This window comes from Narcine bancroftii, chromosome 8 (assembly GCF_036971445.1).
Source record: "Narcine bancroftii isolate sNarBan1 chromosome 8, sNarBan1.hap1, whole genome shotgun sequence".
NCBI lineage: Eukaryota > Metazoa > Chordata > Chondrichthyes > Torpediniformes > Narcinidae > Narcine > Narcine bancroftii.
This window is the reverse complement of record NC_091476.1, coordinates 32,074,150-32,090,816: the sequence shown is the minus strand read 5'-3', so window position 1 is coordinate 32,090,816 and position 16,667 is coordinate 32,074,150. Positions and strand designations below refer to the sequence as shown.

The window sequence follows — 16,667 nt, the reverse complement described above, 5'->3', positions numbered from 1 at the left end:
CTTCCAAACAATAACTCAGCAAAGCAAGTCGGTGTCAAGCAAAGGAAGGACACCTAATAAAGGTAGTCATAAGCACTTGTGTATATTTAAATATTTGTTTGAAATACAGCCCTTTTACAATCTGTTGAAATGCCTTTTGCTTCACCAGATTTAAGCTGTGTGTACTGATATGTTTTCCTCCACTGTAGCTGCAGCTGACGTGGACTTTTTACCCCCTCCATAAATCTTCATCCGCGAAGCCAAGCCAAAGAAAAGAAGAAGATAGCACCTACCGGCGACTGTACTTATGAGGCTGGCCCGCCCACTAATGACTCATCCCCTAAGTCTCCTCCCCTTTTTCCCTGGCCATAAAGGTCGAGCGACCTCCCCCTTTCCCGCATTCTTGTACCTGGATCTGGGCCAGCCAAAGTCTTGCATGTATTAAAGCCTATCATTCCTTCAGTCCATTGATAGAGCCTATCACTTTGCCTTTCCATTTTTTGTTAAAATATCAGTGTTGGGTTCAACATTGGACAAAGCGATCAAATAAACTTGATCAACCTAGTAAACGTTTTGTGGTGGACCGCCTTCTGTACCTGTAGCCCCTCCCCATAAGATCCCCTAATAAAGGCCGAGAGCACCAATTTCCTCCCTCATACCTGCCTTGGGCGTGAGCCAGCAGCATGTAGAGGCATGTCTGGCTCTTCAGATCAATAAAGCCTTTGACTCTTGCTTCGTGTCTGCGAGTGGTCATGATCGCGCCACACATTTCTTCCATTGTTCATGTTGAAACATTTCAATAGAAATGGAACATCTGGAGAGATTATCATGGCATAGAACAAACTCAGGGGTGCAGAAATCATATTGCACCATCACACAAATACAATATTTTTAAGTTTAGATGACTATTTGCTTCAATTTCTGGTACAGGGAACAATCTAAGTGCATCAAATATACATTGGGTTTTTTAAAAATATCCAACAACCTCATTCCTAACTCTGTATAATTTAATTTTAATAAGCCACACTAAAGCAGAGTAAATTAACTGCCAAGGTTAAGCTTCAAGAGTAGTCAAGCCACAGCAGTTTTTAGACAAGGCTAAATTTTCTGCTGTCCAATAATTTCTCAATTTAACATCTTACGGCCACTGCAGTAGAGATGTCAGTTAATAGGTTTTCTCCTCTGAAAAAAGTGGAGGGCTTTAAATGTGGAAACACTGCTTTCTCATAGCTAAATGAATTCAATACTTAATAACCTTAAATATAGTATTACTTACCCACCAGTAATATAACTGATCTTGCCCAGGTGAATTTGTAATTAATGTCATTGAGACAATGCGACTAATAAACAGCTCCATTTAATCCGTGCATTCATAAAACAGCAGATCCAGCAACTGTGCAATTTTCAAGTCAAAACCCTAATTGGGAAAGCAAGAAGATCTGGTTAGTGCAGACACAGACTTCTGTGTAGGGTTGGGGAGAGTGGGGTGTGGAGGTGTCAGGTGGTTGGAGGTGGAATGGGCAGTGGTAACACTGATGTCTATGCCTCTCTGACTGTGCACCTACCAATTTCTAGGCTAATGACTCCAGAGGATGTGGCTGTCAAAGCTAAAATAATAATAATAATATATAATAAAATAAAATAATAATAATAACATAAAAATAGCATAACCTTGCTCGTGGCTGTGAAGATGACAACAACTCTGATTTCCCATATTTCTGACATCCTGTAGTCTACTGAAAGTAGAACTGCAGGTTTTAGTATCTACAAACTCTAATTATGTACATTTAATGGATGTTACACTTTGGATAGCAGGTTATCTAACTAATTCTTTTGGTGCAGTAGGTTTGCATCAGAGTAAGAAACAAAAAGTCTCCTACCAGATCAAACTTGCACGGATATTGGGAGCAATAATTTACATGTTGGTCTTACCACTTTATTAACAAATGCTGCATGCTCAAGTTTATTTTTGTAATGAAGCACCAACAGTACAGAATGATTTGATCTTGGCCCATCACTTCACACACTAGATCAGGGCAACCAAAATCCTACCCAATATTGTTATCATTTCATCAGTTCAGATCTCAACATCACACAAAGGGGGTTCATTGAGAAACTGTAATTTGAATTACAAAGATTCTTAGTTGACCCTTGAGTGATATTCAAAGGGAAAGGGAGAATTCAGCTATGATCATGGACAGTAGATGCTTGTGAAAGTACTGGCTGCCAGGTCACATCTGATTTCATTGCCTGCAGCCCTGCCATTGTTCCAAGTGCAATTGGGACAGACAACTTTAATTGATCAGAATTAACCTTCCTCAAGATTATGGGCCAAATGCAGTAGCAGAACTCTATTTCACTACAGTCCATAACATCATGCTCCAGCATATCTCACATTCTTTCTGGAAATTAAGCCAATATCACTAATGCAAAGAGCATTGCAGAAGAATATGTCAGGCCAGCATTAAGTATGTCTAACAATGGAGTGACAAACTAGTAAAGTTACAATGCATGAACAAATGTATGTTCCACAGAAAGAGAATCAAATAGACTGATGTGAGCAACTATGTCCATTGGATCATCTCATGGTCTTTCAGTCTTGCTGCCTGTGTCATTTGTCCCTTTCAAATTGGATACAATGTGTCTGAAGATGACTGGTCAAGTGAATTTGGGCATGGAATGTCCTGGCAAATGTTGGGCAGACATGTGTAGACACTGCAGTTGCTGTCTTGATGCTTCTGGACTTGCACAGCTTCATACTTATCTTGTGCTTCAGCATTGCCCCTTGCTTCATAAGCTTGACGGCCTGTCTGAATAAGACCGTGCCAAGTAGGCCAGTTTTGTACCAGCATTTCCCAGGTGGTCATGACTATGTCAAGTGACTTCAGGGAGGCCTTTAGCATGTCTTCTGCCCTCCATGTGAGCATTTACCAGCAGAGATTTTCCCGAAAAGGAGCTGTTTGGGTATGCACTTGTCCGGCATACGGATGACATGACCTTCCCACCAAGTCTGTGCTCTCATCAGCAATGTGTGGACTAACAGTAGACTAGGTCTAGAGAGAACTTCAGTGTCAGGTACTTTGCAATCTGATGCCTAATATTCTGCAAAGACAAGTCATGTGAAAATAGTTGCGCTGTCTTGCATACCTTCGATGCATGTGATGTACTCATGAATGTTCTTATATTTTCAGCAATAACAACTACCTGACAATAAGTGTAAGTTTAAATTTATATGTCACATTATACCTGGAATTGTGAGTTCTTCTGCAAGCAATCCAACAAGTCAGTTCCAACACTCACGCAGAAATATTAAGTAGCAAATCCAACAAGTCAGTTCCAACACTCATGCAGAAATATTAAGTAGCAAAGATCAGAACTGTAGGATGTAAAGTTGCTGTGTAAAAAAAGAATAAACCAAAGGCAGTCTGGGAGCATTGCTGTGGGGTTTTTCAGGAGCTTGATGGCTGCAGGGAAGGACCTGTGCATAATGCCACACTTTTGAGCCTTCTCCTCAATGCACCAGGTCCTTCACTTTGGAACGTATGTTTTAAGGGCAACAAAAAGGGATATCAAAAGAAATCTGAGCTAAAATTTAAAAAGAAATGCTAGAAAGGCTCAGCAGGTTCAGTGGGATCCATGGGGAAAGTTTGTGTTTTAGTATTTTCGTTGTCATTCACTGGCTTTGATGAGAGATCATCAACTTGAACCAGTGGGCCAGGCCATACTGGCCCCAGGCATTTACACTAACCTCATGTGCCACGTTACCCTCATCCCCACTAACATTCTTGCCAGGGCTATTCTGAAAAGTGCATCAATCCACCAATAGTGTCAAGCTGCAAACATCAGGAATTAAGGCCACCACCTCTGGTCCTCCTTGATGGCACCTGATGGTCTGTGTTCTGCAAAGGCCAGTCCACTATTTTGGTGACTAAAGAGAGTTATTTTTTAAAAAAATACATTTTAAAATGGTGTTAAAATTATTTTTGAATTTAAAATTTACTTGAAAACCCACGATACTGCTGCTAATTACAAATGTAAGGATATACTGGAATAAAGGTCAATGAACAAAAAGTTAATTACATTTTAAGTGAAAATTACAGGCCTTACTGAAATGTGTTACAAGCCCAGAGGACCCCAAAACACAGCAGCAATAGATATTCACCAAGACAAATAGATATTTCAACAAAATTTGTTTTTAATTATCTTTAAACATGAAAATATAATCAAACTTAAACTTATCTCTATTGACTTAACTAACATAACAACCCACTTCTAATTCTAAGCACACATGAATGTAATGTGTGTGTAAGTTCAGAAAGGTTCTTTTGTTCACAGTGTAATCTCACTTCTCATTCCTTCAAGTTCACTGGTTGCAGGCAATTCTTATACTGTGCACAGAATTTAACACTTATAAAGTTCACCATGCTTTGGTGCTTGAAAGGTAAATGGTTACCACTCAGGAAGGTTCTTGTCAGTTTTCAGAGAGAGATTTGTTGTTCCAGGACATCCACAACTGATGTACTTCCACCAGCCACTCCAGTGTCTTGCTGACGAAACTTGCCCCTTCAGGGTTCTCCAGAAGGTAACCTCTTTCTTACAGGTCACCACAGAGTTCCTTTTTGTTTCACTTATTCCAAGTGAAACTTTAGACAGCCAGTCCTCTCCTCTTGCATGAACCACAAGGACTTTGACCAGGCCATCTTCCAAACAGGCTTGCCAGCTTGTCCTGTTCCAGTCCCAGCTACTTCTGCTGACTGTAACACTGTACAAGTGATCTATTTCTCTCTCTCTCTCTCTCTCTCTCTCTCTCTCTCTCTCTCTCTCTCTCAGAAAGAAAGCCTGTTTGACTCTCCCTGCTGGCAAAACCACATGACCCTCTTATAACAGCAAGCTCTCTTCCAGACAGCAGCAGCTCCAACATGCTCTTTCATCTCTTGCCTTTTTCAAACAAAAACCCATTAGTGAAGTCACTTGAGCACCTTCAAAGCTCTTGCAAAAGCTGTGTAGCCGATATGCCTGGCATGGGGCAGAGCTCCAGTATTTCAAATAAAATCTGTTTTAAAGTGTTTGTATGTGACCTACTCTAACAAACCTTTCCCACTTTATCTCCCAAAAACATGTCTATATGCTCTGTGTACACTGCCACATACAGTATGGTTAATATTGCAGTTAGTGCAATGCTGTTACAGCACCAGTGATCAGAACCAGGGTTCAAATCCCATGCTGTACTTAAGGAGTTTGCATGTTCTTCCCGTGTCTTCCTGGGTTTTCCGTGGGGTCTCCAGTTTCCTCCCACTGGTCAAAATTGTACCGGGAGTTATAGGTCATTTGGGTGGCATGGGCTTGTGGGCTGAAAGGGTTTTAACCATGCTGCATGTCTAATTTTTTTTTAGGTACTAGATATGCCAGGTATGGCTGGTGTAAAGCTGAGGTGACAGGTATGAAATGCATACAGCCCCTTGGCTCAGCAAGTTATGAATGTCTTTGGACTCAGTTGGGATAGTTGTCTCAACATAATGCTTCTGAAATGGAAATTCAAGAAATGAAGTAGTGAGGTATTATCTGTCTACAAAATACGCAAGGCATGGTATAATGCAAAAGTATGGAATTTTAAATTGAATTGAGCTTTTTTTATCCCCATAATCAGTTGGATTTAGATCACGACAGTACCTTAATGCTGAGTAAATATTGCTTGTAAGACAAATGGAAAGCAAAGGGATTGTGATTTCATGAACGAGAATTGCTCTAATAGCTGAACTATCCCAAAGGCACAATTGTATTTAGCTTTAATTATTGTGGTTTATCCTGCAGAAGTAATAACAGCAAGTACTTTAATGAGATAGAAATGGGATATTGGTTGACTTTAGCTCCTACTTTCTGGAATTTCAATGAAAAAAGCTTCTTTGGAACATAAGAAAGGAGTGCTCCACATCAACCACTCAAGACCCTTCGCAATCACTCTTATCTCCATTCAGACATCCAATCCCTCCACTGTAGGATGAGGGATCAAACCCTCCTCCTGTCTATTTGGATGATGTTTAAAAACCCTTCTGAGATGGAGGTGAAGCCATTTTCTCTCACATAGAGAATCAGAAATGTTTGGAATTTTCTTTCTCAAAAAATGGTGCAAGTAATTCTTGAATATCTGTAAGGCAGAGGCTGATAGAATCTTGATGAGCAAAGCTTGGGAAGGTTGCTGTGGTTATATTACAATTAGATCAGCCAAGAAGTTAATAAGGTTAAACTAATTTAGAAGCCAAATAGATGTATTCAGCGATTGTGTAATATCTTTTTGATTCATTTGCATTGCACATACAAAAACAGAGGTTGAGACATTGATGTAAACCACTCTCGATTAAATGCCAATACCAGGAAAATAAATGTCCAAAGATTAAGGCACATTGTGCTCTAAACTGTGTATGGGACTCATACACAACTATTTGCGCTGTTTTCCATTAAGAAAGTTAACCCAAACAACTCATTGTCTATATATACACGTTACTTGCATGTGTTGACACAGGTATGATTTCAATCAATAATGAATTTATCTAATCTGCTGGCCTGCTCTCACCAATTAAAATGTGTATTTCTGAATTTTCTTCTCCAAAGCAATCAATTCAAGTATATCATATCCACTGCATCTAATAAGCCTGAATATACCTGAGATTGTCTGATCTCGGAAGCTAAGCAGGCTGGTCAGTATTTGAAGGGGAACTGCCTAGGAATACCAGGTGTCATAGGTTTCTGTGAGGGGTGCTGGACAAAGTGGCGACACTTTGTCTGCCTTACTGTGGACAAAAGTTAAAGGATTTCATGTATGTTACGTTCTAAATGTAGTATTATGTGACAATAATGGAACTTTTACCTGGACTTTACCTGAGTCATACCCTTTCCATCAATGGTTGTATCTTCAAATTAACCATTTAACTTCCTCATGTTATAACTTGTAATCTCAGTCACCATTTCCTTGGGTAATGTGCCCATGTAAACTTTTAGACTTATGTCACATCCCTTCACCAATTCAATCCCTAATCTCAGGAATTCTACAATCTTCCAAGGCTTCATCTTGATAGCCGAGAGGTCTGAATATTCCCACTGTGCCTTCCACCTGAAACCACCTTTCTTCACCCTTGACATTTGTGACCCATTTCAGATCCTATACCTTTCCTCCATCTGTTTGAAAATCTCCAGCAGGGTTAAATTATGTTTTTTTTTTTTCCGAGGTTTTCCTAGTTTCCTCATAAGAGAGGTCATTCCGTCAGTTGACCAACATACATACCTCTGACTCCACCATGAACAACAAACTCACTTTCCCTTCTCATTTCTCTCTCTGTTTTGTACCATCCTTGGGATCTTGACAATATTCCCTCAGGGATATTTCCACATTCCACATATGGGTTGAATGGTTAAGCTTTCAGATACACCAGATAGGCTGAGGTTGTTTTCTGGGAGCAAACGAGACTGAAGGGAATGTGACTGACATAGAGTGAGGTGCATAGATAAAATAGTGATAAAACTTTCCCCCATAGAAGACTGCTAAATGTAGAAAGAAAATGTTTAAGCGGAGGGACAAGAGATTTAGAAGGGCTCTGAGGAAGAATTTTTTGCATCCAGAGTTTGGATGGAATCTGGAATACATTACTGGTGGTCGGTGAGGGAAAGGTTGGAAGGGAGATTTCCATGGAGGCAGAGACTTTCACAACATTCAGGAAGGACCTGGTTGAGCACTTGGATTAATGTGTCATAAAAGGCAATAAAATTGCATTTGCATAGATGGGAGCTATATGTGGATGATATATTGCATATATATTGCATATATTGCATATATGTGGATGTGGTGGACCACAGGGCCAGCATCTGTGCGATGTGTCTCCATGATTGCATAAATTTCCAGGCCTATGGGAAGAGAGCAGGGTGTGAGATAAATTCAAGGGTATCAGGTTTTTTTTTCTCACTGACTGTTATGATGAAGACAGATTTGACAAAAAAAGAAATCTGAAAGTGCACGTTAACTTCTAGGCATCTTCTCTCAGGAAAAGAGACATCAATTAATATTACTTTGCTGCTTTGACAAATGTAATATCTCATCAAATATCTGTTTAAGCCATATGAAGATAATTAAAGACTGAATGTTGCAACCAATTCCACAGAGAATGGAGATTCATTTTTAATTTTTTTTTTCACATTATGAACCATATTGACCAAAATGCACATAAACATTTCCCTCTTGAATATACACAGTGTCATTTTCTCCCCTTTTTCCCGCCTCCCTTCCCTTTCTCTTTCCCATCCCCCTCCCCACCCACTAAACATTCAACATCTTTCTTTCTCTTTGGCTTGGCTTCGTGGTCGAAGATTTATGGAGGGGTAATGTCCACGTCAGCTGCAGGCATTAACCCATTAAACAGTATCATCACACAATGAAAATAAACAAGAAAATTGTGTCATCTTCTTTTACACACTGGGTCAGTTCATTTCGTCTTCTTCTCATTTTATAATTTTAGCGGGTGGAGGTCCGCGGTAGGACTTCTCTGTTGTGTTCCATGTATTGAAGCATCAACCACAGGCATAGGGCATAAGGAGATGTGTACCAAAGTTAAACAATAAAGCCTGTGTATGCAAGGGTTGTGTGCAATACACAAGTATGCTGGAGAAAATCAGTATGTCACTCAACATCAATAGAAAATAAAGGGTAACCAATGTTTTGGGCCTGAGTCCTTTGTCAAGGTATGACCTTCACCAAGGATTGGCTGCTTTCTATTATAGACTAGCCCCACATCCGGGCTTTAATTTCATCTGAGAGAAATGAAACAATTACACAGTTTAAACTTCCATTAAGCTAACAAAGCCCAGCCAATATATCCTATCCAATAAACTTTAGCTTCTTTTTATCTGCACATTATTTTCTTTTACAGTAAACCCCCCCACCAGTATCTAGCACCAATGGAAATTGGCAAATGCCAGGTAAGTGAATTTGCCAGTTGCTTAAGATTGAGTATTACAATTATATGATTCTTCAATTATTGTTGATTTTTTAAATTTGTTTAGATAATAAATTGTAGTAATAGATTATATATAATTTTAATAATAAATAATAATAGATTTTTAAATTATTTGTTTAGATAATAAATAATTTACCTTTGATGCCTTAAAAATATTATTTCAATAAATACCTAAAAGTCATATTATCAGTTTGGAACCAGCCTCCTTCCAAACTAATGTTTTTTTATTGTTGCAGATTATTTTGCTGCTTCAAAATGTTCTGAAAATCCTTTGGCAAAGAGCGTACCATACTTGAAAACGTTGTCCCTCTTCATGTCTCCAAAGGATAATAAATGTTGGCATTGATAAAAGAGTCAAAGACATTTCTCAAAATTATGACGGCTAAGATAGTTGAAAGTGAAGACGTCCAGCTGATAGCAGACATCCCCTGCTGCTTAATGATGCCCAATCCTGCATCAACATCTGAAAGTTAAATGGTCAGTATCCCTGCAATCTGGAAACAGCTGTCATTCTGGAAATAAAACAGGTTCAAAGTGCATCCAAAGCAGTGCCACATGTAAATAAATAATGCATGTGTGCCAAGAGAAATTTACTATGTCTAGAATCTGCAGTTCAAGTAAAGACAACATTTGCAAAATGTAATGATTGATAGGATATCCTTAACTATATATGTTTACTTTGAGGTCAGATGGAAGCACTTTCCTCATCCTCAGTTTTATATCTTAAATAATTAAACACTCTATAAATAAAGTACTTATTTTTTTTCTATATGTACATTTCTTCTTATTATACTATTTTTGTTGCAAGTTGTGATTTAACTTTGTCAACCAGAAATAGTGGTAGTGAACACACATCATTACTTGAAAAGAAATTCATAAGACCTTGAAAATGATTGTACATTAATTTAAAATGATATAAGATTGTATCTTAATAAACAGACAGATAAAAAGAGATTAGATGTTTTCTGAATTTAAAAAAATTGAGATGACAGAAATTGTCACTGTCAGTTCTGGATTGTCAATAAACCGCAGACATACCATGTGAATAGAATTGCAATCACCCTCATTATTTCGACCTTTCAACAAGCCATTTGTCAACAAAGTTTCGAGGATTATAAGGTCATGAATGAATTTCTTTTCAGAGTCAAGAAGGACCCAACTGTAAACATGTGGGCATTCTGGATTTCAAGCTGCTTCGAATTTTAAGAAATGGTTATTTTAGCAATGAAATGAACCTCTGAATGCAGCAAATCTAGTGAAAAGTAGAAGAGGGATAGCAAAGCAAGTGAATTAACATCTGAAAATAAAATAAACTTTGAAAGCGAATTGAAGAAAAACAAATTGGATATCATTTGGACATCAAGATGATGCAATAGGAGACAAAGTGATATTGAATTTGGGCTTCAAAAAACAACTCTGAATTATTTAGACTGCTGGAAAGAAAGAACAATTGTGCAGCACTCCTCTCAAGGACAATTCCCTGAATCATTAAGTTTTGCACTTGTGTAAAAATCGAATAGAGATTCCTCCAAACAATTTTGAAGACTGGCACTGAGACAACTCTTGAACTCTGAATGTATATTCGTATTGATGTAGAAGTCTTCTTTCTGCTCACCGAGTGTATGCCAACCATGAGGCAACCAAGTTCAAGGTCAAGTTAATTATCATCTGATTGACAACCTGGCAAAACTGGCTCTGACCGAGCCATGGTGCATGCAGAAAAACACAAAATAAGGCCATTCTGTGCGCCACGCCCATGCCAACCATGAGGCACCCATTTACTAATCTTACCAAACTCAGCTTCTCCACACATTCCCATGAACTCCTCTGAGATTCCTCTGCTCTCCTCTGCAATAGAGGCAATTTACAGTGGTTACTTTACCTACCAAACATACATTTTTAGGAAAGACAACCAGATGCTGGAATAAGGAGCAAAAAAACAATATGCCTGAGGAACTCAGTTGATCAGGCAGCATCAGTGAAAGAAAAAGAATGGTCACTATTTCAGACCGTAATTCTTCGTTGGAACATTTTTTTTTGGAATGCGGAAGGAAACCACAGGACCTCGAGGAGAACATCACAGGGAGAACATACAAACTCTACCTAGATCGCACAGAGCTCAGGATTAAACCCAGGTCACTGGATCTGTGAGGCAGACAGTCGCTCAACATGTTGTGCTGGAGCTCTGGCTTAAATATACTCTAAAGGATCATTGATATCAGCTTCCAACCAACATCCCATGACCCATAGTGAGTTTTAGTAAAGATATTCAATAAAGGAGGTTCAGAGGCAATAAGGTATTTTTTATAAGATATTTAGGATAAAATTGGACATTCTTATGAAAATAGTACTAATTCCACACCAGAGGGAAAAATAAATTACATTTAGCCTGATCAAAAATAGTCGAATAAGTTAATGAATCTGCATGCAATATGGTGGTCAGAGAGTGAGGTTAGGCTTACGTTTTATTCAGATCGGGAGTACATGCTAGGGTTTGGGTTTGAAAATTACTGATGTCACAGAGGGATAAAGCTCCACCCTGAGGTGCACTGGAATTAAAATTAAATCACTGAATTTAGGATGGGACAAGAAGTATGATTCATTCTCCTCAAAGTAACACAGAAACAAATGACAAATTAAGTGATTTACACTTTAGAATACTTTATGGAAACATCTATTTTCCTGCCTGAAGACACAAAGTTCTGCAGAAATCTGATTTAAAAATAGAAAAATTCAGTCAGTCAGGTAGCATCTATGACAAGTGAAATAATCATCAGAGAGAAATCCTCTCTAATGAAAGGTCAATGAGCGGAAACATTAGGTCCTTCCAAACTTCCGTGTAAAATGGGGTTAGCCTGGCAACGTGCCCAGTTAGCACCCCAGTTGTGCAGCAGTTTAGAAAAGGTTGGACCCAGTCAACCCTGTTGAAATTCAACCAGGTCCCTAAACTACCTCACAGATAGTCAGGGAACCCAGTTAAACTTATCTAAGTTGCGTCCACAAGTGATTAGAAAAGGAAAACAGCCAACTCGCTTATTCCGGTGACATCAGCCCTTGTGTGAATGCATCACTGGGCAGCCAGCATCTGAACATTTGGCAGTACATCCAGTGAGTGTGCGACATGTCATTGTGGGGGTGAGATCTCCCTTAAATCATTGGGTTGGCAATTTAATGGGTAGATCGCCCTGCGATTTGAAAGGTGCTTCCAGCACCTTTGACCCAGTAATCACATTCAGGTCCCAGGAGGGTATACCCAGGTGTTGCAATTTGAAAGGGGATAGTAACTCCATTTCTGTCCAGTAAAAACACAGAACTTCTGGAGGAACTCAGCAGGTCTCACCACATCCATAGGAGGTAGAGATACATGAGCTAAGTTTAAGGTCTGAGCCCTTCTTCGAGGTATGGGAAAAGCAGGCAGCGTCTGAATAAAAGAAAGGGGAGGGGGAGGAATATAGGACAATAGACAAAAGGTGATAATTGGATATGGAGAAGAAGAGGAAGGAGAAAGGAAAGTGAGAATTCTTGGGGAGGTTGTTGACTCTATGAATGTAGAACTGAGGTAAAGGAGACAGAGGGAAAAGGGAAGAGAGAAGGACAGAGCTATAGGAAAGGAGACGTAAGTGGGAGGGGGAAGGCGTAGCCAACATAAACTGATTTTAATGCCATCCGATTGGAGGGTACCCACATGGAATATGAAGTGCTGTTCCTCCGATTTGTCAGTGGTCTAAGTCTGGCAAAGCGATCTCCCAGTCTGGATGCACTAGATGACCCCTTCAAATTCACAAATGAAGTGCTGCTTCATTTGGAAGGACAGTTTGGAGCCCCCGAATGGTGTTGATGGTGGAGGTGTGGGTGCCAATGAAGCATCAACGTCCACCCCCTTCCCGCTATCAGTTCCAGATTTATTGTTAGAGTACATGCATGACATCACTTGCAACCCTGAGATCCTCCCCTACCATTACTTTTATTTTTATGCTGTCTGCTGTTGTTTCTTGAAGAAGGGCTGAGACCTGAAACATTGGTAATACATCTGTGTTTTTACTACGATCACAACATCTGCGGACTTCCATGTTTCATTCTCTCCCCAGATCCTACCTGATTGAGATTTTCTATTTTTTTTTCCATCAGGTCTTTTTTTCCTGTGCCCCATTCAAGGATCTAAACAGATGTTTCAAGCTGACATGTTATGAGTGGCTGCTGCATGGTCAGTAATCCCTGGCTAATTTCATTTGATCTTAACCACATCTCCAACAACATGTGGCAGTAAGCTGTTGATTTTGAATGGGATTTCATTTTACTATCACATTTTAGACAAGGTATTAAGTGCTCAACCAAAGTAATCCAATTATTTCCCATCAATGGATTGAACTTAAAATACTTCTGCTGTTTTCCAAGTGAGACAACATCTTTCCATGTCATTATAAAATAGGAGAACAGCATGCCCACAACTGGCTTCTGAAACCAGGAATCAGGTGCGATGGCGAACAGACTTCCTGAAATGTCTTAGGCACCAACGGCTTCCTGACACTTTAGGGATTTGGAACCAGGGGTTGGGAGGTGTAATTTGGATACCTTGAATTTAGGTTCACCATTGAACAATGTGCCACATGGCCACAAAGGTTGTGGGGTTGCCTGAGGCAGCAACCTAGAAGGAGCAAGATGCACCATTGATAAGTGGAAGTTATGTAAAACTGATAGATTTTTATTTCAAGTAGAATGAAGTCATGTCCATGCAAGTTGACTGTCTTGAACTGGGGAAGGGACTGTGGAACAGTCACATTTATTCAGGAGTCTGTGGGAGGAGCCCACTGGGCTTGCACAGACAGTCAAATATACCAACAACGGTTTACCGCACACAACCACGAGAAATTGCTGAGGGGTCGCCCTCTTTTGTTACTCTTTCTTTTTTAAATCAAGATGCCAGATTAGTTGGAAGGCAAAGAAAATATTTTTTTTGTGTATTTTATACACAAGACATTAAATTTTCCCCAATGCTCTTCCAATCTTATTGCAATCTTTTTTTTTGTCAGAAGGTAACCAGAAATGTGAGATATATTGTGAAGAAAGAGATGGTAAATGGAGTTCAGTTTAAACAAAGAAAGATTAAAGGCCAGCGGTTCTCCTTCAATCAACATCATTAAAAGAGGATCAATAAACTAGCTGCTGGAGGTCACGCAGATCCGTGGAGGCAAAGGAATGGAAGACATTTAGGTCACAACTTTGCATCAGGACTGAGAGTGTCAAGGAGAGATGGCCAGAATAAAGAAGTGAGGGGGAGGTATGAGATAGGAGCTGGTTAGCAATAGATGGATCTAGGTGAGGGGGTGTTGATGGGCAGATGGAGGCAGGTGGGGGAGAGAAAGGTGAAGATTGGGACAGAGGCTGGAAGGTGGTAACTGGAGACAACTAAAACTTTATGATTCAGGAATTGGATTAAAAAAAAAAGAAAAGGAAGGTGATGAATTCAGGGGTGGGTAGGCAAGTAGGAACAATAGAGAGAGGAGATAGGGAAACAATGGAATGAGTGTGTAGATGATGGGCAGACAGGACTAGGCAGTGGAGGGGAAAGAAGCTGAGTAAATTGGGAGTGGTTAGTGTGTGAAAGGATCTGTGTGTCTCAGAAAAAAAGAGAAAGGAACAGGGTTTGCAATTTAGTGGAAATTGGAGAATACAATATTTATTGAATATACTATGTTCAGAGGAAGTAATTTTCCCTCAACCTCCATTAAACTATTGAGAATTGAATGTCAATCTGCATTGATAAAGATAGGGTACAAATATGCCAGGAAATAATTTTTCAGTCTGGAACCTAGTCATACCATTGTCCTCTTTCTCCACTATATTGTTATACTAACAGAATAATAAAATTGGAAAAGAATGTTATACAAATATTATTAAGCATTCTAAAGCTAATATTACAATTTCTAGATTAAGCATACTCATGAATCTTCAGTTATTGGACACTGCAATCCAAGCTCCAGGAAAAAAAAAAGAGTATTAAAGAAAGAACTATTTCTACAGTAAATGTGGTATCATAGCATTAGAGAAATACATTGCTTCAATCTCTGGGAACCTGTGGTGCACTGTTAGACAGAATCAGTCACACACAAGGTAAAGACCGAACAACAGGCTTTAATCCACAAAGACCTCCACAGAGCCAGGCTGGCTGTGGCTGCAGCAACTCAGTTTGAGGCCTCGGGAGGCCGGCACAGGCTTATATCCCAGAGGGTGATTGACACCCGACCGGGTGGGGCTTGATCCAATCAGGCCAACTGATTGGCAGCGGACAGGTGTTGTCTTGTCCCCTTATTCTCCTGCAGGTACAGAGGTTTCCCCCTGCAGTAGGCCAGTGGTACCCTCCTGCAGTACAGAGACTGCCCTCTGCAGTAGGCCAGTGGTACCCTCCTGCAGGTACAGAGGTTTCCCCCTGCAGTAGGCCGGTGGTGGACCACCACAGAAGCTTAACTACTTATGATTTCTCATGGGCTCAAAATGAGACTAAAAAAAATGAAAATCATTGCTAATTAACTGCAATGATAAAGAATGGCTAATTATCATTAGTAACAAAGAAACTGTCTAGATGAATGACACTTCTGCACCCTCTCATAAAATCTTTACTTCCCTCCTTCATTTTGCTGAACAACCTTTTGACTGATCATAGATTTGATATTTCCACTATCATTCTCAGAATTTAATCTATTTGATAATTATCTCATGACATCAGTTTTGACATCTACTACTGCTTAATTTAAATATGTACCTCAGCTTATGTGAATGCTTTCAACACAGACAAACATCTTGTGGCATTTGCTGGGAGCACAGGAAGACAAGAACTGTCAACAAACTAAAGGAAAATCCAATAGAAAAAGCAAAATAATGCTGATACAGGAAATCTGAAGTAATAACAAGAAATAGCAGACGAGACTGCATTTGTGATGAGAGAAACAGAGAGATAACAATATTGGTTTAGCTTATTAAAAACAGTCAAATATGTCAGGTTCTTCGAGAACATTATAAAGAAGTAAGAAATGGGGGATTCAGATTCGGCCATGCAAGGCTGTCAATGGTCGAGCGAATCTGGAAGGAATCAAAGATAGAGACACAATATTTGGAAAGTTGTTGGTTTTGAAGACGTTGCAGAGGCAGGGAAACGTCAGGTGCTGCATTGATTTCCATATATAACTAAAAATTTTGAAAATGAGAAACAATGAGCAACAAGTATGGTCATCAGTGAATAGAACCTGGAGCAAATTAAGGAAATCCTGAGAACATCAATTCCAGATACAAAAAGGTAGTACTAAAAGACAGCAACTAAACCAGATTTGTGCCAAGCTCCAATACTTTGGTGGGCAATGCAGTAAAAACTCCTATTCACAATGTGACCCATGTGGTAAAAATGACCGTGAGCAATTTGGATTGAATACATTTCAAAATAAGTGATCAAATCAAAGGAAGCACTGGCTGATCAGTAATGACTAACTAATGATGGACTTTGATGAAAAAGTTAAAAAAAAACCCAGATTGAAGCAGAAAACAACTTCCATTTCATAAATGCCTATTAACATGAATGAAAACCTTCAAACAAACTGCCACTTTCATTAACCATATAACCATATAACCACTTACAGCACAGAACAGGCCAGTTCGGCCCTACTAGTCCATGCCGTAGCAAATCCCCACCCTCCT

At 39.5% G+C, this 16,667-nt stretch overlaps 1 long non-coding RNA gene across 2 annotated transcripts in view; it reads right to left on the bottom strand.

Annotated features, from left to right (window-relative positions):
• Positions 1-655: 655 nt before the first annotated feature.
• Positions 656-16,667, bottom strand: part of LOC138741700 (uncharacterized) — a 65,367-nt gene continuing 49,355 nt past the window's right edge. Inside the window, exons 2-3 of one of the 2 annotated variants that reach the window (XR_011343677.1) lie at positions 1,256-1,396; positions 656-793 (exon numbers count right to left, since the gene is read on the bottom strand). This is a non-coding gene — a long non-coding RNA (uncharacterized lncRNA). The remainder of the gene's footprint in view (positions 794-1,255; positions 1,397-16,667) is intronic. The other variant, XR_011343678.1, reaches the window with a different exon arrangement.